At 33.1% G+C, this 25,262-nt stretch overlaps 1 pseudogene; it reads right to left on the minus strand.

The window, feature by feature from the left end:
• Positions 1-1,078: 1,078 nt before the first annotated feature.
• Positions 1,079-24,395, minus strand: LOC142864718 (cysteine dioxygenase type 1 pseudogene; annotated as a pseudogene).
• Positions 24,396-25,262: the final 867 nt, after the last annotated feature.

Raw genomic sequence — 25,262 nt, forward strand, 5'->3', positions numbered from 1 at the left:
ACCATGCCCGGCTAATTTTTATATATATATATCAGTTGGCCAATTAATTTCTTTCTATTTATAGTAGAGATGGGGTCTCGCTCAGGCTGGTTTTGAACTCCTGACCTTGAGCAATCCGCCCACCTCGGCCTCCCAGAGAGCTAGGATTACAGGGATGAGCTACCGCGCCCGGCCTAACCTGAAGCTTTTGCTCTTTTTTCTAAATAAGTCTTTTTTCATTATTAAGATCACATTGAATATGCAAATTTGAATCCTGATTTCTTAAATCCTGATTTCTTATTCAATATTATGGAATGTTGAAGAAATGTTTTGTCCATATTGCTGAAAATTATTCTTTTGGTTATGGTGTATGCAATTCTATCTCATGATAATATAAAGAAATTCATTTACCTCTCCCCTTACTGGGATGAGATTTTATCAATCATAATAGAAGAATAAGTGAATTTGTATGTGTGTGTGTTCAAATCTAGTTTTATTAAAATTATCAGGTAATTTTGGTAGCAGTACAAAATCTGTGACTATGAACAGGATACACAGACATGAATTTATTTTGGTTTGTTGTAGGTTTGAAAACATGTACTTTTCTAAATCTTCTGCTCTTCATTTCATTACCAAATGGTGAAATGCCTTAAGTTCCTCTATCTATTACTTATAGAAAGGGAATTTATAAAAAAAAAAGATTGAAAGTATAAGATCCACAGATTTGAAAAAATAAGTATTAAAATCATGCAAAGTACATTATAGACAACTACATTTAGTCTTTCAGGTAACAAAGCAGGCATTTGGTGTTTCTTGTTTTCACTTATTGCTAATTACAGCTTAGAGACCAAAGTGTTTCCAAAGGTTATAAAAACCCTCATTGACCCTCCAACTATTCTTTCAATGGAATTAGAGGATAGAACCAGGAAAGCACTTAATTTGGCCTTTAAAAACCATAATACTTATTTCTTTAATGTGATTTTTCTTCTGCAGTAGCTCAGAGCACTATTTGCTTACCTAATGCCTTGTACTTAGCATCTGCCTTACAGTAGATGTAAGCCTTGGCTTATTTAAGTGTATTACTGGACAGCAAATGGTGCGTGGCCTTTCTGTCCATGGCAAATATACAGTAGACCTTAAAGTAAAATCTCAGGATTTGATGTTCCTTAGTTGTTCTCCAATGAACCTGAAGTTGTAAATTGAGATATGATTTCAAATTTGTTGTGAAATGTCCTGGTGACTTTGTTTTTATGTCCTGTTCTTTGATCAAAGTCATGGCCTGTATCAAAAGGCAAACTGTACAAGTGAAGGCTCACTGCAGGTTCTGTATGGCTAATGTTGGATGTCAGCCAATGGAGTCACAGTGGTTTTCTCTCAAGATTCCTTCAGACTTCTTGGCCATATCGTTGGAGGTTTTTGTCAGGCGTGGCAAATAATGCCTCCTTTAGATTTCCCTGAATCATTTTCATAAAACAGTGAGAGTCGATGTGATCATGACTACTGCAGCCATGTCCTTCACCCTAACATAGAATCCTCAGATTAAATTTTCCATTTCCTCGATCCACAAGATTTCAACTATACCTGTAGGAATTGAACTTGGCTTACACTGCCCACTCTGCAGAGTCGCTTTTGTAGGCTTCCATCAGGGCTTGCACCTCCTCTACGTTGCTTTCATCTCTGGCCAAGAGCTGGTACAGGATGCAGATCAGAAGGGCCAGAGTCTGAGGCTTCAGCACCTCGGACAGCTCCAAAACCCCACGGAGCTGGCAGCGCGTCTAGCTGCTGGGCTGCGCTGGAGATGAGCGAACCAAGGAACCGGGCACAGGATGCTCAGTGCCCAAACGCAAAGAAACCATTGCAAAGATATCTGGAGACCAGCCCCCTGGCAGAATAGGTAGTGGATGCGGGCTCGCTAAAGAAACACTGCGCGCACAAATCAGGACCAAATCGCCCAACCTAAGCAAGAATTATTACAGTACAGTGCAAAAGAGCAGAAACTAGGGATCATAGTGTAACAGAGAAGTTGAGTACGGCTGCTTTCAGATCATGATGCTTGCATTCAAATCCTATCTCCACTAATGAAAAGTTAAGTGCTTTTGGGAAAACTACAAAACCATTATATGAATCATTTTTCTTAATTCAAAAATAAAATATTATTGATAAGAGACTTTTTCATTCATAGAGTCATCACAGTGATAATTATTTATTATGTTTCTGTAAAAGCTTGAAATACACCAGTGAATAGACAAAATTCTTACTCTTGTAGAATTTAGATTCTGAAGGTGGATATAGATGATGTATGCTAATCATAATGGACAAATAAATTACATAGTATGTTAGAAGCTAATGGGTAGTATGGAAAATTGAAAAATATATAGCAGAGTAAGAGGAGTCAAGAGTTCTGGGGATGAAGTCCACTTGATTGTGATGTATTATTTTCTTGACAAGCACCTGGATTCGATTGGCTAGGATTTTGTTGAGAATTTTTGCATCTATATTCGTAAGGGATATTGGTCTGTAGTTTTCTTTTTTTTGTTGCATTCTTTCCTGGTTTTGGTGTCAGGATTATGTTCACTTCATAAAATGTGTTAGGGAGGTTTCCATCCTTCTTGATGTTGTGGAATAATTTCTGCAGGATAGGAACCAGTTCTTTGTAGCTGTGGTAAAATTCAGGTGTGAAATCATCTGGTCCAGGACTTTTCTTTTTAGGAAGGTTGTTTATTGCTGTTTCAATTTCAGTACTTGATATTGGTCTGGTCAGGAATTCTATTTCTTCCTGGTTGAACCTAGGGAGGCTGTGTGTGTCTAAGAAATTGTCCATTTCCTCCACATTTTCCAGTTTGTGTGCATAGAGGTTTTTGTAGTATTCATGAATTATATCTTGTATCTCCATGGCATCCATTGTAATTTCTCCTTTATTTTTCCTGATGGAGCGAGCTTATTAGAGATTTTTCTTTTCTGCTTTTCATTAGTCTAGCCAATGGTGTGTCAATTCTGTTTATTTTTTCAAAGAACCAACTTTTTGTTTTATTAATCTTCCATATGGTTTCCCTGTTGTCAATTTCATTTAGTTCTGATTTGATCTTAATGATTTCACTTCTTCTGTGCTTGGGGTTGGTCTGTTCTTCTTTTTCCAGCTCTTTGAGATGATTCATTAGGTTGTCTATTTGTGATCTTTTTGACTTTTGGATATAGGCATTTATGGAAATAAACTTTCCTCTCAGGAATGCTTTAGCTGTGGCCCACAGGTTTTGATAACTTGTGTTTCCTTTATCATTTAGTTCAAAGAATCTTTTGATTTCTATCTTGATTTCCTCATTTATGAGGTGATCATTCAGCAGAAGGTTGTTTAGTTTCCATGACTTTGTGTAGAAATGAGAGTTCCTGTTAGGGTTGATTTATGCTTTTATTCCATTGTGATCTGAAAAGATAGATGATATAATTTCTGTTTTTTTAAATTGTTCGAGACATGCTTTGTGTTCTAGGATACGGTCAATCTTAGAGAATGAACCATGAGCTGATGAAAAGAACATATATTCAGTGGATTTGGGGTAGAATGTCCTGTAGATATCAGTCAGGCCCATTTGTTCTAGAGTTCTGTTTAAATACAATATTTCTTTGTTGATTTTCTGGTTGGAGGATCTGCCCTGTGCTGTCAGTTGGGTGTTAAAGTCTCTGACTATTATGGAGTTGTTGTTTATCCATTTGCTTAGATCAAGTAGAGTTTGCTTTATGAATCTGGGTGCATCAACAATGGGTGGATATATATTTAGAATTGTTATGTCTTCTTATTGAACTGTACCCATCACCATTATATAGTGACCTTCTTTGTTTTTATTACTTTTGTTGATTTAAAAACTAAGTTATCTGTAATCAAATGGTTCAACATATGCAAATCTATAAATGTATTTCACCATATAAACAGAAGCAAAAACAATGACCGTATGATCCTCTCAATAGATGCAGAAAAAGCATTTGACAAAATTCAGCATCCTTTTATGATAAGAACACTCAACAAAATAAGCATAGATGGGGCTTACCTAAAAAGATACAAGCCATATATGACAAACCCACAGCCAATATCATACTGAATGGGGGAAAATTGAAAGCATTCCCACTTAGAACTGGAACTAGACAAGGTTGCCCACTATCTCCACTTCTGTTCAACATAGTTCTGGAAGTCCTTGCTATAGCAATCAGACAAGAGAGTGGAATTAAGGGTGTCCAAATGGGAGTAGAAGAGATAAAACTCTCATTGTTTGCTGATGACATGATATTATACCTAGAAAACCCCAAGGATTCAAACAGGAGACTCCTTGATCTGATAAATGAATTTGGTAAACTCTCAGAATACAAAATCAATACACAGAAATCAGAGGCATTCTTATATGCGAACAACACTAAAAGTGAGAACCAAATCAAAGACTCAATTCCCTTCAAAATAGCAACAAAGAAAATAAAGTACCTAGGAATATGTTTAACTAAGGAGGTAAAAGACCTCTATAGGGAGAACTATAAAACACTGAAGAAAGAAATAGCAGAGGATGTAAACAGGTGGAAGAATATACCATACTCATGGGTCAGCAGAATCAACATTGTTAAAATGTCCATACTACCCAAAGTGACCTACAGAGTCAATGCAATCCCTATCAAAATATTATCATCATTTTTAACAGATGTAGAAAAAAATATTTTATGCTTCATATGGAACCAGAGAAGACCCCACATAGCAAAATCAATCTTAGGCAATAAAAAAAAATAAGAGGTATAAATTTATCAGACTTCAAGCTATACTACAAGCCTATAGTAATTAAAACAGCTTTTTACTAGCACAAGAACAGGGACATTGACCAGTGGAACAGAACTGAGAACTCAGATATAAAACCATCCTCATATAGCCAATGAATCTTTGCCAAAGCAGATAAAAACATACACTGGGGAAAAGAATCCTTATTCAATAAATGGTGCTGGGAAAACTGGATACCCACATGTAGAAGACTGAAACAGGACTTGCACCTTTCACCTCTCACAAAAATCAACTCACACTGGGTAACAGACTTGAAACTTAGGTGTGAAACTATTAGAATTCTAGAGGAAAACATTGGAAATACTCTTCTAGACATTGGCCTAGGCAAACAATTTATGAAGAAGACCCCAAAGGCAATCACAGTAGCAACAGAAATAAATAAATAGGACGTGCTTAAATTAAAAAGCTACTGCACAGCCAAAGAAGCTGTCAAGAGAGCAAACAGACAATCCACAGAATGGGAGAAAATGTTTGCTAGCTACACATCCAATAAAGGGCTGGTAACAAGAATCTATTTAGAATTCAGGAAAACCAGCAAGGAAAAAATCAAACAACCCTATCAAAAAGTGGGCAAAGGACATGAACAGAAATTTTTCAAAAGAAGACAGAATAATGGCCAAACAAACATATGAAAAAATGCTCAGCATCTCTAATCATCAGGGAAATGCAAATCAAAACTGCAATGAGATATCACCTATCTCCAGTAAGAGTGGCCTTTTTCAAAAAGTCCCCAAACAATAAATGTTGACGTGGATGCGGAGAGATAGGAACACTCCTACACTACTGATGGGACTGCAAACTATTTCAACCTCTGTGGAAAGCAATATAGAGATACCTCAAAGCGATACAAGTAGATCTACCATTTGATCCAGCAATTCCACTACTGCGCATCTACCCAAAAGATCAAAAGTCACTTTATGAAAAAGACACCTGCACTCGAATGTTTATAGCAGCACAATTCACAATTGCAAAGTTGTGGAAACAACCCAAGTGCCATAAATTCATGAGTAGATTAATAAAATATGGTATATGTATACCATGGAGTACTATTCAGCTTTAAGAAACAATGGTGATATAGCACATCTTTTATTTTCCTGGATAGCACTGGACTCCATTCTGCTAAGTGAAGTATCACAAGAATGGAAAAACAAGCACCACATGTACTCACTAGCAAATTGGTGTTGACAGATCAACACCTAAGTGGATATATAGGAATAACATTTATCAGGTATCGGGCAGGTGGGACGGGGAGGAGGGGATGGGTATTTACATACATAATGAGTGAGATGTGCAACGTTTAGGGGATGGGCACGCTTGAAGCTCTGATTCGAGGGAGGTGGGGTGGCATGGGCAATATACATAACCTTAACATTTGTACCCCCATAATATGCTGAAATAAAAAAAATAAAAAAGTTCTGGGGAGGCACAGTTTTAAACAGGATGGTCACATTAGGTCTCAATGAGAGGGAGAAAATAGGCTTGAAGGAAATAGGAATTAGTTATGCTGATTTATGGAGGAAGAATCTTTTAGGCAGATGGTACAGCTAGAATAAAGGCCCTAAGATGAGAGTTTGAGGAAAGGCAAGGAAACCAGCATGGGGAGACTGGAGGTAGGGTGAACGTGAGGAGAGCGATTCTGTAGGATTTTTCTGGCAATTCAAAGACATTGGCTTTGTGTGGAATAGAACACTGAGTCTTTGGTAGGTCTGTGCAGTGAGGTGAGACATTTGACATCTGTTTTAACAGCATCCCTTTGCCTGTTGTGTGGAGACTAGACTGTAGGGAGGGAGTGAGTAGAATCGGGAAGTCCTTAAAGAAGCTGTAACAGTAACCCAACTGGGAGATGATGGCAGATCAGTTTAGAGTGATGGCAATGGAGGCTAGTGAGATGTGGCTGGATTTTAAATCAACTTGCAGTGCAGCTGAAATGTGGTACCCCATGTTATAGGCTTAGCACAGAGCCTGTTAGTCAAGTTAAATAAAAAATTATTTTTCTTTTTTACATTCTAATGTGTATGTCTCCCAAATTATTTGGACCTTAGGGACACAACTTCTCTGCCAGAGTTTTGTAAACACTCTTTGTAAATAAGATAAAAATATTATCTTATTGACTAGTGCTATTTGGGTTATTATGAATATATTTAATAAATGTTAGTTTGGTCAAGTACTACTGATGGGGAGCTTCATTTCAGATGCCCCCAAATAACAAACTCAATACATAGCATCTAAATATGACTCCAGTCAGAAAGTGTGACACATAGTGAGGCCTCAAAATGTTAGTTGAACAGACAACTCAAAATCGCACCACTGAGACAAGTGACCCCGATCTGAAAATACCTGTGGCATTCACTCTTAAAATAATGATGATAACCAAAGTCCCTGGCATGTTTCATTTTTAAAAAATAATAATTTTTATTAAATACTGAAAAGCTTACACCATGTTTCCCTATCTTTTTTGTTAGTAACAAAAATGATTTTGTTCATTTTATCAATTATGTTTACTTTTAAAATGTTTGTAGAATGGTTTTACCTGAGTATGAAAAGAGAAAGATTGAGCAAGCGGGGGTGTTAAAATTGTAAAGTTTCTGATGCTCCCTGAATTGTTTACCTCCAACAGAAGAATTTTTCTATAGAGAACTATTGTGAGATGATAGTCTTCATTGATCTGATTTAATAATGTGAATTCCAAAATTTAATGCCAAACTTTATGAGATCTAAGCTACGGCTATCGGCCTATCGAGTATTATAAAGTCCTGTAATGACTAATAACACTGTAATATGCACTAGATCCAAATGTCCAATGGAAAGTAAATTATTTTCATAACATGACTGATCCTCCCTCCCCTATTGATTCTTCTTCCTCAATAAGATAATTTTAGATAAAAGACAATAAAAATAAGATAAAGAAAATGTCAGAAAGGCAAAATAAGTTTTGGAATTTTCTATAGTGGTAAATGCTACTGTATTATAAAGAGATTAGTGATTCTGAACTATGAAACTAACAATAACATGCAGGCCTAATAAAAAGAATTTCTTTTTCTTGAATACTTAGTATGTAGTAGACTCCTGCTAGCAACATTACATGCATTATTCACTTTCATTAAAAAGAAACTTAACAGTAGCACCCCCTTTTGGATTTCTTTTTCTCATCCTGCAAAATGCAGAAAGAAAAATTACCAAAGAATTATATTTATAAATATTAATATCCATATTATTAAAATAGATAATAATTTTAAAACCAAGATTTGACCACCTTTTATTCTGCTTCTAATGCTTATATATTTGACTGTTTTATCCTGCCTCTCTGCTATGTAAACTCTTAGTAATTTTGATAGCTGATTGTTCCTGTTTGGGATATTTGATGAGCTGCTTTTTTTTGCCTAGTAACAACTATGCATCTTATAGCTCCTTAGCACCTTAACCTGAAATTTAGAAAGAAGACTAGAACATTATGAAGCATACATTTTAATTTTGTACAGGAGTTGGAATGAATGAACATGAAAACTAATTGCTAAATTAAGATCTCTGGGTTCTATCTAATGTTTTATTTGAATTTTTGAATTATAGGTGGAGCTTAATTTTCTACCCTGTTTTTTTCCTCCATAGCTATAGAAAAATATTGAATTGTTGGAGCTAGACTTTTCCTACACTTACCAGTTTTTGGCTTTCTATACATCTCATTCATGCATACCACCCAAAAGATAATAAATATTATTTTCCCTTTCACATATTAGCTTATAGTTTATCATGTTTTATACATAAATGTGACAATATTCCAAATCATTATAATTAATTATTGGCATTGAAAATAAACCTACATTAATTTTGGCATTTATGAATGAAATAAAATAAAAGATTATATTTGCGTTTTTACTATCAAACATATATAACTCTATGGATAATCTGGATTTTTAAAACTCTCTGAACTCTCTTTAATACAACCAACATCTAGTAGTGTGTGATACCTCCAATATAATTGCTCTAGTTTGCATAAACCAATATTACATTTTTATGATCCACATGAGTAAACACAATATACACTTTCTATGTTAGCAATTAAGAGCTTTAAATTCATGCTTTTCCCAGCATGAGCATGATTAAGCACTTTATTTTACTTTACATTCTATGCATGGGGTAAGTTAAGCATTTCATGTTGTGACTAATACATTATTTTCTGTTGCAAATGTAGATAGGCAAACAGTTGAACAAAGTAAGAAATTTTGATTATGCTTTGAGAATTATTGCCACAGATTATTTCCAACTTCAGTTTACTTCACTCATTTTTGTTTTCATCTAAAAAGGACTTATAATTACAAGCCTGCAGAAATAATTAAATGTTCAATTTTATATTGTTAGATTTATCATTATGATAGCATTTTGGAAAGATGTATTTGGAATACATCTTAAGATGGCCATACTAATGTTTCGTAACAACCAAATTTTTCTTTTCTAAAATTACTTGAAATCTACTTTTTTTAACAATAGTGAATATTATTACTGTACTTGGCATGTTAATAACAATGTATGTATCTTCACATTATTATATGTAAGTGGAGATAATCTCACAAGCACAATATTAATACAATTTGACAAATTTTTACATACTGTTGTTAAGTCATTGACACAACATACATTTATATGAGTTTGCCACTTAAATTTTACTTTTAAAATAATATTTAATATTCTAAAATAACTCCTGGATTTTTGTCAGTGTTTTGCCTGAAGTGGTAAAAAATATCAGTCTCAGCCTAAACTATTATATTAACTTCAAATAATCGAGAGAGGAGATAATGAAAATTATGAAAGAGAGTGAATATTTTCAGGAAATAAGTGGACAGAGAAAAAAGAGAAAGTTCAAGGTTTAGGAAATAAGATAAGGAAAAGGAAACTAGAAAAAAATACGGAAAAAATAAAGAAAACCACACTAGCATAGTGTCTTTAGTAAAACAAAAACCTAAATATTTTTAATCAAATGTGAAAATAAGAATACTTATACAATTTGTAAATAACAATACTTACAAATTGGTAAGTATTTTGATATAATATTCAGTAGTTTTACATTGAAAGTAAACAACATGCTCAAAAATACTAGGGATATTATATGGCTTTAGGCAATATTTAATAATTTTGAATTAAATTAAGGATAATGGATTTATTAGAATCAAGGTCTTTTTTTCTTTTATAAAGACTTATTTGCCATTTTGTTATTGTAACATATTCAGCAAAAGAAGAGTTACTTTATCATTCTAAGTATATTTTCAAGTAAAAAAGTCAACAGACCCATAAAGATTGTAATGTAAAGTACTTAGCAAGTGCTTTAAGATGAAGATATTGGTCAATTAAGATTCTAACTAGTAAGTAGAACAGTTCTTATACTCTGGTGAGCATATTGTTATTTTTCATGGACATACACAATTTTAAACTACATAATGCTTATATTTTTAAAGTTGTTATTTTATATTTACCAACATTTCCAGTAAAAGACATGAATCTTTTGTACTATATATTCATAAATTATGCTTATAAAACTTAATAGCTGCCAACTACTATAAAGATGGCATGAGAGAAAGTATGTAGCATGAGATGTGATGACATCAATTATTTTATGAAGGTAAAATTAATATTTGGACATGTACTTCTTGTTGACAATATTCTACTGTTATTTTTAAGAACATTGGATTTACTTAAACATATTTATAATTTAACTTGAAACTTTCTTATAAATATAAGAGGCTTTCAAAAAGAAAATATTTTGTATTTGCCTAACTAGATAAGAGAAATCTGAATTATACAATAATTTTAATAACCTCTTTAACTGAATTGAATTAATTTCTATTAGGTTGGGTATTAGGTAAAAGTAATAAAATTATATTTCATGTATACCAGTTTTTTCTATAAGGCAAAGATCTAGATAATGTGAAAGATCCTCCATCTAGGTAGGAGTTATATATCTAGTCAACTTATAATAGGGAGTCTTTTTACTGCTGGTAATTTTCCTTGTGGAAACATCAGTTAACTGTCTCTGATAAATCTACTTAGAAGCAGTGAGACACTTTAAATCTCAAACTTCTTAAAAAGTTTGATATGTGCCCATTAATCATTATAAGTTAACAGATGTATTAAAATTTATCACTCTTCTAGAGCTCTTCTGTCAATTTGGAACCAGTCCAGGGTGGGCCCTTTTCACATAAAATGGAATGTAACAGACATGCACATAGGCCCATTTCAATTCCGTCTGTCTGATCACAATGACTTGAAAAATGTATTCAATAAATTGTATTCACAGATTTATGACCAACAGATCCTTCCATTCTTGTCCAGATCTAAAACCAGATATTTTGCCAAGCCAGTCTTTTCTAATGCTTTCAGTGCTATATATAAAGCAATATTTGAGTGATGCATTCACAGGAAAATTAAATAAAGAATATCAAGTAAGCTTGATGTACCCCTTTTTATTTTATTTCAAAATATCGTGACTGCCAACTGCCTTATAGATGGTTTCAGGAATGTGACTAAAAGATGAACTGAATTAAAAAAAAAACTCAGCTTAAAAGAGACAAAAATTAACTCATCTCAGGAATTGTATTGTTGATGGGTTGTTATTTTATATTTTGATAACTGATAGTGTTTTATTTCCTATGATCTCCTGATCCAGCTTTTTATTTTCTCCAGTTTCTCTGGAAAAGAGAGAAATATTATCTTATTTTTATGCACAAAGAGCTTTTAGCTTATATCAACATGTTTATGTTTCCATCATCCCATTGCCAACCACATCCAAAACTTTCCTTGACATAAAAGGACAGAAACAGTGGAGGTATTCTGATCCTTCCCTTTTTACAGACTTGTGGATTTTCTTCTTCATGCTCATGGATGCTTATAATTCTTATGTTAGGCCTCTTTAAATAATCCCATATTCCTTGTATGTTTTGTTCATTTCTCTTGTTCTTTTTGAATAACTTGTTTAACTTAAAGTTATTGTTTTCTAGCTTTGAGATTCTTTCTTCTGCCCAATCTAGCCCCTATTCTTAAGGCTTTCCACAGTGTTTTGTATTTCCTTGAATGAATTTTTCATTTCCAGAAATTCTGTTTGATTTTTTAAAATAAATCATTATCCTCAGTAAATTTTTCATTCATTTCCTGCATTGTGTTTGTAGTTTCTTTGTGTTGGGATTGTATTTCACTGAGCTCGCTTAAAATCTATATTCAGAATTCTTCATTTGTCATTTCCATCTTTTTATTTTGGTTTATTTCCATTGGTAAGGGGATATTGTTTTCTTTTGAGGGTGATCTTTCGCTCTGATTTTTCATGTTTCTGGAATTCTTTCACTGATTCTTGAGAGACCTGGGTTGCTAAGCCTGGCTATTGGGTCTGCCTTTGGGTCCTTAAGGATTGATCCCTGAGTGTGCCAGGGACTGCTGGTTATGAGTTGCCTATGGGGTGTTCCAGTAGGTTTGGTGTACTTCTCGAGTTACCTCTGACCTGCTTCCTAACAGTGTATAGTCAGTTATGTCCCAGCTTATACTCAGTGATGGTGGGTGGTACTTGTAAGTGTGAATCAGCTACACATACTCTGTTTGCTTCAGTTGGAAGATTGAAGAAACTTAAAAAAAATGAAAAGAATAAATATGCTGAACACAACAAAAATGTTGTTCTATTTACTCTGCGGATTAAATTAAATGTGAGTTTGAATTTAAACCATCATTATCTATACTAGATCAAGATGCTTCTTCCAAGGAACAAAATAGTATAAAAGCTTAAACCTCCAAAAAATAATGTAGCACATCTAAAACATTCAATAAAAACATAGTTGGAAGATGCATTGTTGTGTTTCTTCATTATAAAATTTCAAACAGTAAATGCAACACATTGTTCACATTTTTATGTGTACTCTGTGGAAGACTTTTATTTGTGGTCATCAAAATAAAGCCCAGTAACAGCTTCTCAGGGAGTCAGCAGCAGCCAGTGAGAGGAAGGAAAGATAAAGTAGGATCAGGAGTAGCCGTATAACCAGGATGAAATACATGGAATTAAGTACTTTCGAGACAAGAAGTTCTATATTTCTTCATTATAAACAGGTTCCAAAGAGCCATACCACTGCGAATAATAACAGTATTGCTGCCTTTTTCTTATGAGATATGAAAATACTTAGGAACAGCATCTTTGATGATAAAGAGTGTGAGGCCCACAAATGAACTTTTGCTGAGGAACCCATGTATCCTAAGAGTGGCCCTAGTGTTGGACTTCCCACAGGACTTGAGATGAACACTGGAGTTATGATATTTAGGCATTAAGGAAGAATAAATCCCAATGGTTTAGAAGACTTGGATATATCTGGTTTATACGGGTAACCTATCTTTATGCTTTCTACATACGTTTCCCTGCACAGGTTTCTGCTCCTTCCAGCCAATTAATACCTGACAAATGTGTATATCATAGTCACAGAGCTAGTAAGCAGAAAATAATCTTTTAAAAACTCAGGTATTTAGATTCTTGCTTCTGTGATGTTTAAAATAAGTGATGTCTTGTTGGGATGTTTAGCTTTGTCAACAGCAACAAATAGTCTTACAAGTTCTACTTGTTTTTTTCTCTTTCCCAAGAATAGATCATGTGGCCACTTGGTTATCTAACTTTTGCAATTCAACAAGATTGAGAGATACTTTAAAAAGGGTAATAAAGATAAACTCTTCACCCTGAGCTCACATGCACTGTGCTTTCTGGGCTTTCTGCAGGATTATTAGCTGCTGGATTTTGACAGACCTTAGCGAGATTCATAGATTCTTTACCCAACACACTGCTTTAAAATTTAATAACAGCTCTTCCTACATCAGCCTTGCATTAAATAAGGACACAACAAGATTGGATAGCAGCTTTACTGGCTTAACAATAATAACTGAAATACTAGGCTCAGAAACATACATGTAGATGTCTGAGATTTTTGAGAGCTAATCCCAGATTCTCTACTTTTATAGGGGTACCCTTACCTTCTTCCTTTGAAGCAAGTGTTAGTAAATTAATTAATGAATGCATACAACGTGTACATGCATATGCTGTATGCTATGTGAGGTACCAAGAGCCTTACTGTCAGAAACAAACGAAAAATCTTGTGATGCTCTATAGAAATACAAGGGGCTAAAAGGGTAATTGGAGAAAAAAGGCAATCATTTTTTTCTTGGTAATCATTGATAATATATAGATCTGCAGATATCAGATATGATCAAAATAATAGAAATAGTATATCTAAGTAAAAATAAAAGAAATGCCACAATACTAAATCTATACTTTCTGAACTTCTTTATATCTCTGTTTTGACATATTTTTTTCTTGGTATGCATACAGAATATCTTAAAAAGAATACAATTTTCATACTTAATGCTTTATTAATTTGAGTAGAGGTTTTTAAAAAATTCTTATAGAAATGATTCTACAGTGTAAGAAAAGTAGAAAGAGTTAGGGTCACATAAAGAAAAAGCCAAATGAGAGTGTTGAATTATAAAGAAAAATCAGCAGATTAAGAAATGCTTAGTAGGTCAGGACAGTGACTATAATAGAACTAAATACTAATTAAGACTTGGAACAAAAAAAGAATAAATGACTCAGATGAATAAATGTGGACATAGGACATAAATTAATAAAATGGAGAAATGGAGTATTTTAATTTCTCCATAAGAAGTGAAAAAAAGTAAATTATTCCTCTATTATATATAAAATAGTTCAAACTACATGCAATTCAGAGATGCTTAAATCTTTTTAGCTGCCTTGAGCTTTTACTCTAAAATTTAAAACTTACTAAATATGTCAGAAAATTGATCATTGGAGACCTTTTATATCTCTAACAACATAGAAAACAATTTTGAGTTAGCTATAAAACGTTTTGAGCTGAGTGTAGTGAAGTATACCTGTAGTGACAGCTACTAGGGAGGCTGAGGTGGAGGATCCCCTGGGCTGAGGTGTTTGAGTCCAACAGAACAACATAGTGAGACCCTGTCTCCAGAAAAGAAATTTTGAAGAAATGGAATAAAATGTTTTTAAAATTTCTAAAATTGTGTTTATATATAAAGCACCTCCTTTGTGTTCATGGTGGTGGATCTCTAAATATCCATGTCCTCTCACAGATGGTTATCTGTAACCAGTCAAATGAATCTCTTTTCTTTCTTGTTAGAGACTACTTTAGCAGTTGGCATGCAATCTGTTCAAGGAGGCATGCATTAAAATATATCATGCAGCTGGAGAGATTTTTCCATTCCTAATGGAAAACACAGGAAAGAATTGTTTCTTGATCATTAGGGTATCAGTTGGTTGTATTTGGCTGTTACCCAAAAAACAATAATAAATATTGTACAACAATGAGGAAAAATAGGCTTAGAAAAAATCAAACTTATGATAAGAAGGGTAGAATAAGAAATTGGAAATAATTTTTTGGTCTTTGCTGATATTACTGAATTGCTGATCAAATTATGTGTGGGGATCTAGGCTGTGTTTGGAATCTTTAGTTGAAAAACATAAATTTTCTTGGTGTTTTGGCTAATTTGAAGTGGTTTTTCTGACTATTCCATTTTTGTATGAGTCAGACTTCTCCAGAGAAACAGAATCTAGTAAATTTAGAATGAGATCTATTATTAATATAAAATTGGCTTACACAGTTTTGGAAGCTAAGAATCCCCTGATCTGTAAGCTGCAGACCCAGGAAAGCTGGTGGTATTAATTCCAGTCCAATTTCAAAGACTGAGAACAGGAATGCTAATGGTACAAGCCACAATCCAAGGGGAGTAGAAAATCTGCATTGCAGCTCAAACACTCACACAGACAGAGATTTCAACCTCTTTCTGCCTTTTTTGTTGTATTTGGGCCTTCAGTGGGTTGGATATTGCCCACCAATATTGGACATATTCTTTACTCAGTCTACCAATTCAAATGCCAATCTCTTCTGGAAACACCCTCACAGACATGTCCAGAAATAATATTTAAAAACATACCTGGGCATCCTGTGGTCCAGTCAAGTTGGCAGTTAAAATTAACTATCACACATTTAAAGCATTGTAATATATGAAAATCCATTTTAGATGCAAAAGTCACTGAACCAATCCTTTACTTATAAAGATAATTGAGAAAATTTATTTAAATTAAACAGAATAGATATATTACCACTGTTTTAATTTAATATGATTACTTAGGGCATTTTTTTTTTTTTCATTTTGAAAAGCCTTTCTTGTAGTCAAATCTTAGCAAAGGTGATTCTACTTAAAAATGACACTTCTCCTTGGTTGTCCTCTGCTATCTTATCTGTCAGGTTGTTGTGCTTTTTTTTTCTTTGGGGAGGGGGGAGGATTGTTTATTTTGGGACTATTTCCCATGCATTTCAATAGGTCTTTTGCTTTTCTACATTCATGCTGTCCTTACAGATCAATCAACTTTGCGTATGAGAATAAAAGCTTTCCTCCAATCCAGATAGATTGTTATTGTATTGTCCATTTTACTGTTTCATTAGTGTAGAAAAATTAATAATAAATATATTCAATTGAGGTTTCCTTGATTATATCTTAGCAGGCAAATATGAAAGCATTGTTCATCATCATGAGAGAACATGCTTCTTTAATTTAATCAATTTTAGGGAATTGATGATCTGTCTGAATATGGGAAGGAGATGTCTATTACAAGGACACATTTCCCCAGGAGAACCCAGGATGAGTCTGTGAAGCTGAGCACATTATTCTATTATTTACCTTTTCAATTTCCCCATAGTAGATAATAAAGATGATATTGTTTGGGGAGATGTAAAACATGAGAAAATACTTTAAAAGGTTTTTCTTGTTCTAGGATAATGGCCCTATAACTTTAGATTGGCCTATGTTCTTACCTAAGCAATTAAGAAATGAGCACTATAATATCACATTAGCTATATTAATGTTAAGTATATTGGATATACTTTTTATTTAGTCTATTGCCTTTACCTAGTGAGGCATCAAATCTATCCTAGCATAAGCCTATACCAAAAGATAAAGCAAGAACATTATTTGCTCCAAAGCATAAATAAAATCACTGAAATTCAACAACAGTGACAGGTTAAAACATATATTTTTATGTTATTCTTATTATTATTTATTATATTTACATTTTACAATATGAAAATATGTATTATGTATAATATATACATATATATACACTCAATATTCATAGACTAGTTCAAGATATTTGATTGGAAAATAACAATTCAATTTATTAACTAAACTATTTTGGAGATGTTATTTGACTTTTTATAAGATGTTATGGACTGAATGTTTTCCCCTGAACATTCTTATGTTGAAGTCCTAAACACCCTTTATGACTGTGTTTAGACATAAAGCCTGAAAGGAGGTAGTTAAGGTTAAATGAGGCCATACAGGTGGGTTCTAATCCAATAGGATTGGTGTCCTTATAAGCAGAGGAAGAGACACCAGGACTGTAGCCAGGGAAAGGCCATGTGAATACAGAGTAAGAAGACAGCCATCCGCAAGATAAGGAAAGAGGCCTCAACTGAAACCAATCCTGCTAGCACCTTGATCTTGTACTTCTCAGGCTCTAGGATCGTTAGAAATAAATTTCTGTTATTGAAGCCACTCAATCTGTGATATTTTGATATGGCAGTCCTTAGCAAACTTATACAGTCTGTGGAATTTTGTTATGGCAGCCCTAACTGACTTATACATGACATATTAAAAATTTCCAGCATATTTTATTATCAGTCATCAAAATCTCCAGTATTTTGTCTTAATAGCAATTTGTAGTACACACATACACAACACACACTAAGTTGACACCCAAGAAGGTTGCTAAGTATATTAAGTTTTGTATTTTCATATTAATTTAATGAAGTCTTACTCATTTTCAGCTGAGAAAATAGATTTCATGTTCCTGAGAGTTATTAATATATTTTATTTCAAGTTTGTATGTTGTGTGAATACAGAAGCTAGTAAACATCAGTATGAAGAAAACGAAATTGACATCTTTTGATCAAATCCAACTTTCGTAGGACTTTCATTGTCAAATCTTCCTGTATCTGCTACATGGTTTTGTTCAAAAGACCTTTAATCATATTTTATGGATGTTTCTTTTACATACTTAAATTGATATTGAAAATTCTTTGGAGTATCAAATTTAAATTTTACATTTAGCACAAACGTGAAGAGTTAAAAACTTGTGTGAGCTCATATTTGAAGTAATTAATTTAGTAACTGCCAGGGACAAATAAGTAGAGCATGAGAACGAATATTCATTATGTGCACAAAGGAAGACTCTGGATTTCTAATTAACATTAAGGCAGCATCAGCATAAAATGAGCATTAATATTCCACAGGATAATTGGCAACCTTTGTGGTATGATTTTTTTGTTTATTTTTTCTCTCACTTTAGCTATTCTCAAGGAGGTGCTTTTATTCCTGACTGACTGAGAAATCATGGTTCATGCTATGTCCTATACCTGCTGATAATTGCAGGCATTTATTGTGTGCTTAATACAAACTATGCTGAACAATTCTATTATGGGTTATCTTGTTTTATCTTCACAGCACTATGAGATAAATGGTATTTTTATGTTCATTTTATAGATAGGATACTATATGACTACTTGACAAATATCTGTGCCTACAAGCATAATTTCTAGGTTATAAAGATTTTTGTAACTCAGGCTTCATATTTATATTTATGTCATATTTTTTCCACTTTCTAATACTTTTATGTACATGATATCAATATCCACAAACTAACCCTATCTAAAAGTTACCCATATTTTAGATGTGGAAACTGAAGCTCAGAAAATTAATTCAGTTGTCCAATATGATAAAATTAGGAAGTAATTGACATCTCAATTAAACATACTTCTCCTCTACTACTTAATGCACAAATATTGTTTTACCAAAAGAAGACAAAAAATAAAACTTTGTGTAACATAGCATTTGTCTGTATCCTCAGTTATTTTTCTAACTTTGTATTAATTATACATAGATAAAACTGAAAATTAAAACAAAAATGCAGCATTTATTGTTTTGGGACTTTTGTGGAAACAACCCAAGTTCCCACCAATACATGAGTGGATTAATAAAATGTGGTATATGTATACCATGGAGTTCTACTCAGCCACGAGAAACAATGGTGATCTAGCACCTCTTATATTATTCTGGATAGAGCTGGACCCCAATCTACTAAGTGAAATATCCCAAGAATGGAAAAACAAGCACCACTTGTACTCACCCTCAAATTGGTATTAACTAGACTTTGATTTTTTTTAATGATTCAAAGATCAATCTTTAAGAATTGGCTTAAAATAAATTCCTAAGGGAAGAATTACTTTCCTCAAATTTACTCTACTAAATTATGATCACCTGCTTAATTAACCCTCAAAATGTTTTCATCGTATTTAATATTTAAAATAGAGAATAGCATTTCTAATAATAATGCCATAAGTTAATACTTTCTTTCATTTAAAATATGCTATACACATTATATTTAATTGTGTTGAATGTATTTACATAACCAAAATTAAACTGGAGAAGTTTAGTTGAAAATCATAATATGAGCACATGTATATTTGAAATCTATGCATGTGCACTTGATGAATTTAACCAGTATCTCTGGCTAATAAGACTTAATGAAGTAATAGCTCACTTGTTCCTCAGGAAAAAAATTCCAGGATTTTATTTATTATATTTTGGTGTATTAATTTCAGTTTATAATGTATTTTTGAAGAGGAAAAAGAGAAAAATGTTTGAAGTGCAAAATAGATCTATAGAAACTTTATTCTTCTTACTGATTTTCCAAGTCTGTAGGAAAAACTATATCCAGATTCATTTTACCTGAAACCACTAAGAAGAAATAACTTTCCACATGCAAGTAGTTCACACAGTTGGTAAATAATAGCTTTGAAAATGTCACAACTAGGTACCAAGGTCATCATTTTTCTACATAGATTGAATGGTCATATAAAAGATACTAATTCTATAAGTTGCCATTAATATGATCCAAACATGAACCTTTTCCCATGTTTTTAATGATCAATTTTCTAGAGATTAAAGATTATTTTTGTTCTGAAATGACTTTATGTCATTAGAAGATATAGTGGCTGTAGGAAGATTTTTTTAAAGCATGCAGATGACCAATTCTTCTTAGATATCTTAGAAATTTTCTAAAAATCACATAATTTGATAAAGTAATTAATCAAAGCATTTTTTGGTCAAAATGTCATTCATTCTAAAATACAGTTAAGGAAAACATATTCTTATCAACTGAGCTATAATTCTTTAAGAATTATAAAAATATGTAATGTTTAAAGAATATTTTGAACTTGTATTGAACAAAAGAGACATAAGTGTCAAATTTGCAACAGATACTTTACCTGCATTATCTCATTTATCCTCTAACATTTTGTTTCTGGGGAAACAGAAGCCAGAAAGTAACTCAATTCCTTAACCTCACACTTATGTTAAATAACAAAATGGATTTTGAAATAATTGCTACCATGTGCCATATTTTATTAATTTTATACATATAAAAGATGAATAATGTAATAAGAACATTTTTAAATTATTTTTTATTTCAGAATATTATGAGAGTAGAAATGTTTTGGTTGCATGGATTGCTTTTGTACTACTTGAGTAAAAGTTATAAGTGTGCCCATCACTCAAGTAGTACACATTGTGCCTGTTATGATTTCACCCCTTTTTTTCTCCCCACTCCCAGCTGCTTGCTTTCCACTGAGTTTTACTTCCACCTGTGCACAAGAGCGCTGATCAGTTAGTACTCAATTTAATAGTGAGTACATGTGGTGTTTGTTTTTCCATTCTTGTGATACTTCACTTAGGAGAATGGTCTCCAGTTGCATCCAGATTGTTGCAAAAAGTATTAATTCATTTTTTATGGCTGAGTAGTACTGCATGGTATACATATACCACATTTTATTGATCCACTAATGAATTGGTGGGCACTTGGGTTGATTCTACATTTTTGCAATTGTCAATTGTGCTGCAATAAACATTCTAATGCAAGTGTCTTTTTCATCTTTTTCATAAAATGAATTTTTCACTTGGATAAATACCCAGTAGTGGGATTGCTGGTTTAAATTGTAGGTCTACTTTTAGTTCTTTGAGGTATTTTCATACTATTTTCCATAGAGGTGAGGAAGGAAATTGCAGATGATGTAAACAAATGGAAAAATATATCATGCTCATGAATAGGTAGAATCAACATTGTTAAAATGTCCACACTACCCAAAGTGATTTACAGATGTAATGTGATCTCCACCAAAATACCAGTGCCATTTTTTCACACATCTAGAGAAAATAATTATATGCTTCATCTGAAACTAGAAAAGAGCCCAAATAGCCAAAGCAACCTTAAGCAAAAGGAACAAATCTGGAGGCATCACTTTACCAGACTTTAAACTATCCTACAAAGCTATAGTAACCAAAATATTATAGTACTGGCACAAAAATAGAGACATAGACCAGAACAGAGAACATATATATAAAATCATCCAAAAATTGCCATATGATCATTGACAAAGTTGACAGCAATATACCCTGGGGAAATAAGCCCTATTCAATAAATAGTGTTGGGAAAATTGGATAGCCACATGTAGAAAATTGAAACAAGATCCATATCTCTCACCACAAACAAAAATCAACTCATATTAAATCTAAGACATGAAACGATAGAATTCTAGAAGAAAATGCTGGAAAAACTCTTCTAGATATTGGTGTAGGCAAAGTATTTATGAAAAAGACCATAAGGGAAGTCACTGAAACCACAAAAATAAATAAATGGGTCTTGATTAAATTAAAAAGCTTCTACACAGCCAAAGAAACAATCAACAGAGTGAATAGACACCCTACAGAATGGGAGAAAATATTTGAATGCTATACATTTTATAAAGGACTAAGAACCAGAATCTACAATTAACTCAAGCAAATCAGCAAGAAAAAAATCAAAAAACCCATTAAAAAGTGGGTAAAAGACATGAACAGTAGCTTTTCAAAAGCAGATACACTAATGGCCATTAAACATATTAAAAATGTTCAATGTCACTAATCATTAGAGAAATGCAAATCAAAACCGCAATAAAATATCACTTGATCCCAGTGAGAATGGCTTTTATCAAAACGTCCCCAAACAATAGATTCTGGGATGGATGTGGAAAGAAAGGAATGCTTATACACTGTGGGTGGAACTGCAAACTAGTACAATCTATGAAAATGTGGTTACAGTAGTTAAATGATAATTATATATGATGTCAATAGAATGCTCATGACATTTTCATTTTTTATTTTAACTCTTTTACCATGTACCTTATGAATAAAATAATGTCATTTATATAAACTGGTAAATCAATAGATATTTCTAGGGAAGAAATGTATAAGACAAGTGAAACCAGGAGAGGGAAAATGGAATCTGTTTAAAGATTTTAAGAAGGACAATATTTATAGGTTAGTTCTACCCTTTGGCCTCTGTTGTTCAGAGTAAAGATAAAGCATCTCCTTTTCTCATTTTCCTTTTCTATTGGTGTTCCTTGACTCCTTAAACTCTTGCTTGCTACGCAAACCATTTGTGAGCCAAGGGGTCTGTGGACCAGCAGCATCAGTCTCACCAGGGAGCTTGGTAGAAATGCAGACTCTTAAACCTCACCCCATAACAAAGTGAATCCGAATCTACATTTTTACCAGATCTTGAGGTGATATATGAACCTCAACGTTTAAGAACGCCAGCGTACACCATGTTGATTTTCAGCATATGAATACTCAGATCTTAGACAACAACTGAGATAGGAGATCAATTCATTTTCTCTTTTTCTAGCCAAGAGATCCTTGTACAGATGGTGCAGTAATTCAAATTGCTCCATAGGGACAAGTCAGCCCATACTCTGTGTTTTTTGTCATATTTAGTTTATGGAGTTACTGGAAAGTCTTTAAAATCAAAGCCTTGATCATTCTCCATATGGGTATCTCCTCCCAGTCTCATTTCCTGAAGGTCTTTTGGAATACACTGCCAAAGTCCCATTTGTGGCACTTCTGTGCAGCTGCAGTCCAATGACTATTGATTCCAGCTGTAGTGATGTGACTGAAATCAATGACAAATCTTTCAAAGCCAGAGTGTAGAATTTTTCCCTCAAATTATTCATATCCCTTTTGAACAACAGTGGTTTTTAACATGAAGCTCATATTTTTATTTTAACACTTTTTGTCTCTCACATAAGGGATTATCTCAGACACTTTGGTTTAAGGGAGATCATTTAAATAAACTAAATGTACTAAATTTTAAAATATTCAAGTACCTTAAACTGTATGCATAGATAAGAAATAGTCTTTACTTTATATTCCTGAAGTGAATATGAGATTAAGCCAGAACAATTGTAACCATTTAAATTGATTATGTTTATTTATGGTATACATGATGATATTTATATAGCCTTTCATTTATAATAAAAGTAGCAAAACCTTAAAATGTATCTCCTAAACATATCTCAGTCATTAATGCTATGATGTCTTTTTATGTCCATTGGAAAATGGAATAAACCTTTTAAACTTAGAAAAATCAAAAGATAATTATCTTGAAGAAATAGCCTGAGAATGATACAAAGAAAAGATGCTAATTTGAAAAAAATAACCATTCCATGGTTTTGGACATGAAAACATTCCTTGGTTTCACAAAGGAATCAATCAAATTTGGAAAAAAAACATCTGGCTTCTGAAGTGATTTCTGCATTTCAGTAAAACCCTAAATATGAAGAAAACCCTAAATATAGAAAAGACATTAAAAATGCTATGTATATAAACTATTGCCAATATTATCTTATAAATCATAAAATTACATAAAACATAGAATTGAATATTACTTTTTGCTCAGGAGGTTTACAAATTAAATTCAATCAGAAAATTTACAAAAATTTAGGAAAAATGACTTCAATCTTATTTTAATAGAGTCTTTCATATCTAAAATGTATTTTCATATTCTTCTGGCTAGTGGTATTTATTAAAACATTCACATTGTCTTGATCTAGGGTTCCAGGGGTTACAGTGACCATACATTTATCATTTTTGTCAAAATACTTTAGAAAGTTAAATGAAGTACTAATCATAAACAGGACAATAGTCTGTAACCCAGGACTGTTCTGGACAGCTAGTATCTGAGGTCATCCTAAGTGTACACAGAGACTCTCCAATGGTTCATATTAGAAAGCCACAACAGACTGATAGCTGGATACCTACTAATTCTTCTACAATCAGAAAAAAAGATAATTAGGAGGCAATATTGAATAATGTAGTTTTAAAACATAAGCTGTGATCTGTAATTGTGAACAAATTTTGGGAATCCAGGATCAGGAAATCTTTTCTTCTGTCTCAGATGTTTCTGTATATACATAAGGGTTTGTTAAATGGATGCATTGACATTGTCTAGCCACTATCTGTTTTTACTTTTGCAAGTTCATCGATGTCAGAAGGCTTCCTAGAAGAAGTTGAAGTAAATGGGTAAAGTCCATCTGCCAGACCAACCTCAACGTTCGATTCACTGCCTTTCTGTTCACTCTGTCACACTCACCATGCAAGCCCAAATTCTGGTTATGTCTAACTCTTTGACATCATCCATGCTTAAGGACAAAGAAAAATTCACTCTGACTTTTCTCCCTTGAAAATCATGACTGTGTACCTCAAGTGGGAATGCAATGCCACTCTGTTTCTACCATGTTCTGCTGCTCCATGTACTCCCTCATTCTCCTAGATGAATAATTCATACTTTGTTTACTGTTCTCATTCATCCTCCACTTCCTTCTCTATCTCCACTCTCAGTTAATGACCTTATTTTTCATTTTCCTGACAGATATATACGCCCAAATAGAAGTTCCACAGTATATTCCACCATATCCAACATTCATACACATCCATATAGCCTGCCTTCCTTCAGTTGGATAAATGAACTTTTCATGCTCTCAAGACTGTCCCTTCCACGTTTAATTAATCCCATCACTTCTGACATACTTATGTATATTGAACCAGCAGTTGTGCCATCTCCTACAAATTACTTTTGATTTTTCTATCGAATCATTCCTATCAGCTTATAAACAATTTATAATTCACATTACAGAAAGAATTTTCATGATACTATCTTTTCTGTTACTTTTCACAGCAAAGCTTTTGAAAAGTTTTTCTACACTGGTCTCCAATTGTTCATTTCCGTCTCTATTTGGAATCAATCCCAGTTAGGCTTTTGCTTCTATCACTTTATTGAAACTGCCTTTGCCATGTCTCTAACGATCTTTCTACATTGATAAACACAATAGACAACTCTCAACACTCTTTCTTAAGTAATCTTCAGTGTTGAAAAAAGTTTATTACTTTATCCTTCTTTAAGCACATTCTGTACTTGGCTTCAAGAATATAAAAATTTCCTCCTAATCTACCTGCTGCTCCTCCTCCCTCTCTCTCCTTTGCTGGTTGGTTCCTTCTCATCTTGCCA

Source organism: Microcebus murinus, chromosome 26 (genome assembly GCF_040939455.1).
Source record: "Microcebus murinus isolate Inina chromosome 26, M.murinus_Inina_mat1.0, whole genome shotgun sequence".
Taxonomy (NCBI): Eukaryota; Metazoa; Chordata; class Mammalia; order Primates; family Cheirogaleidae; genus Microcebus; species Microcebus murinus.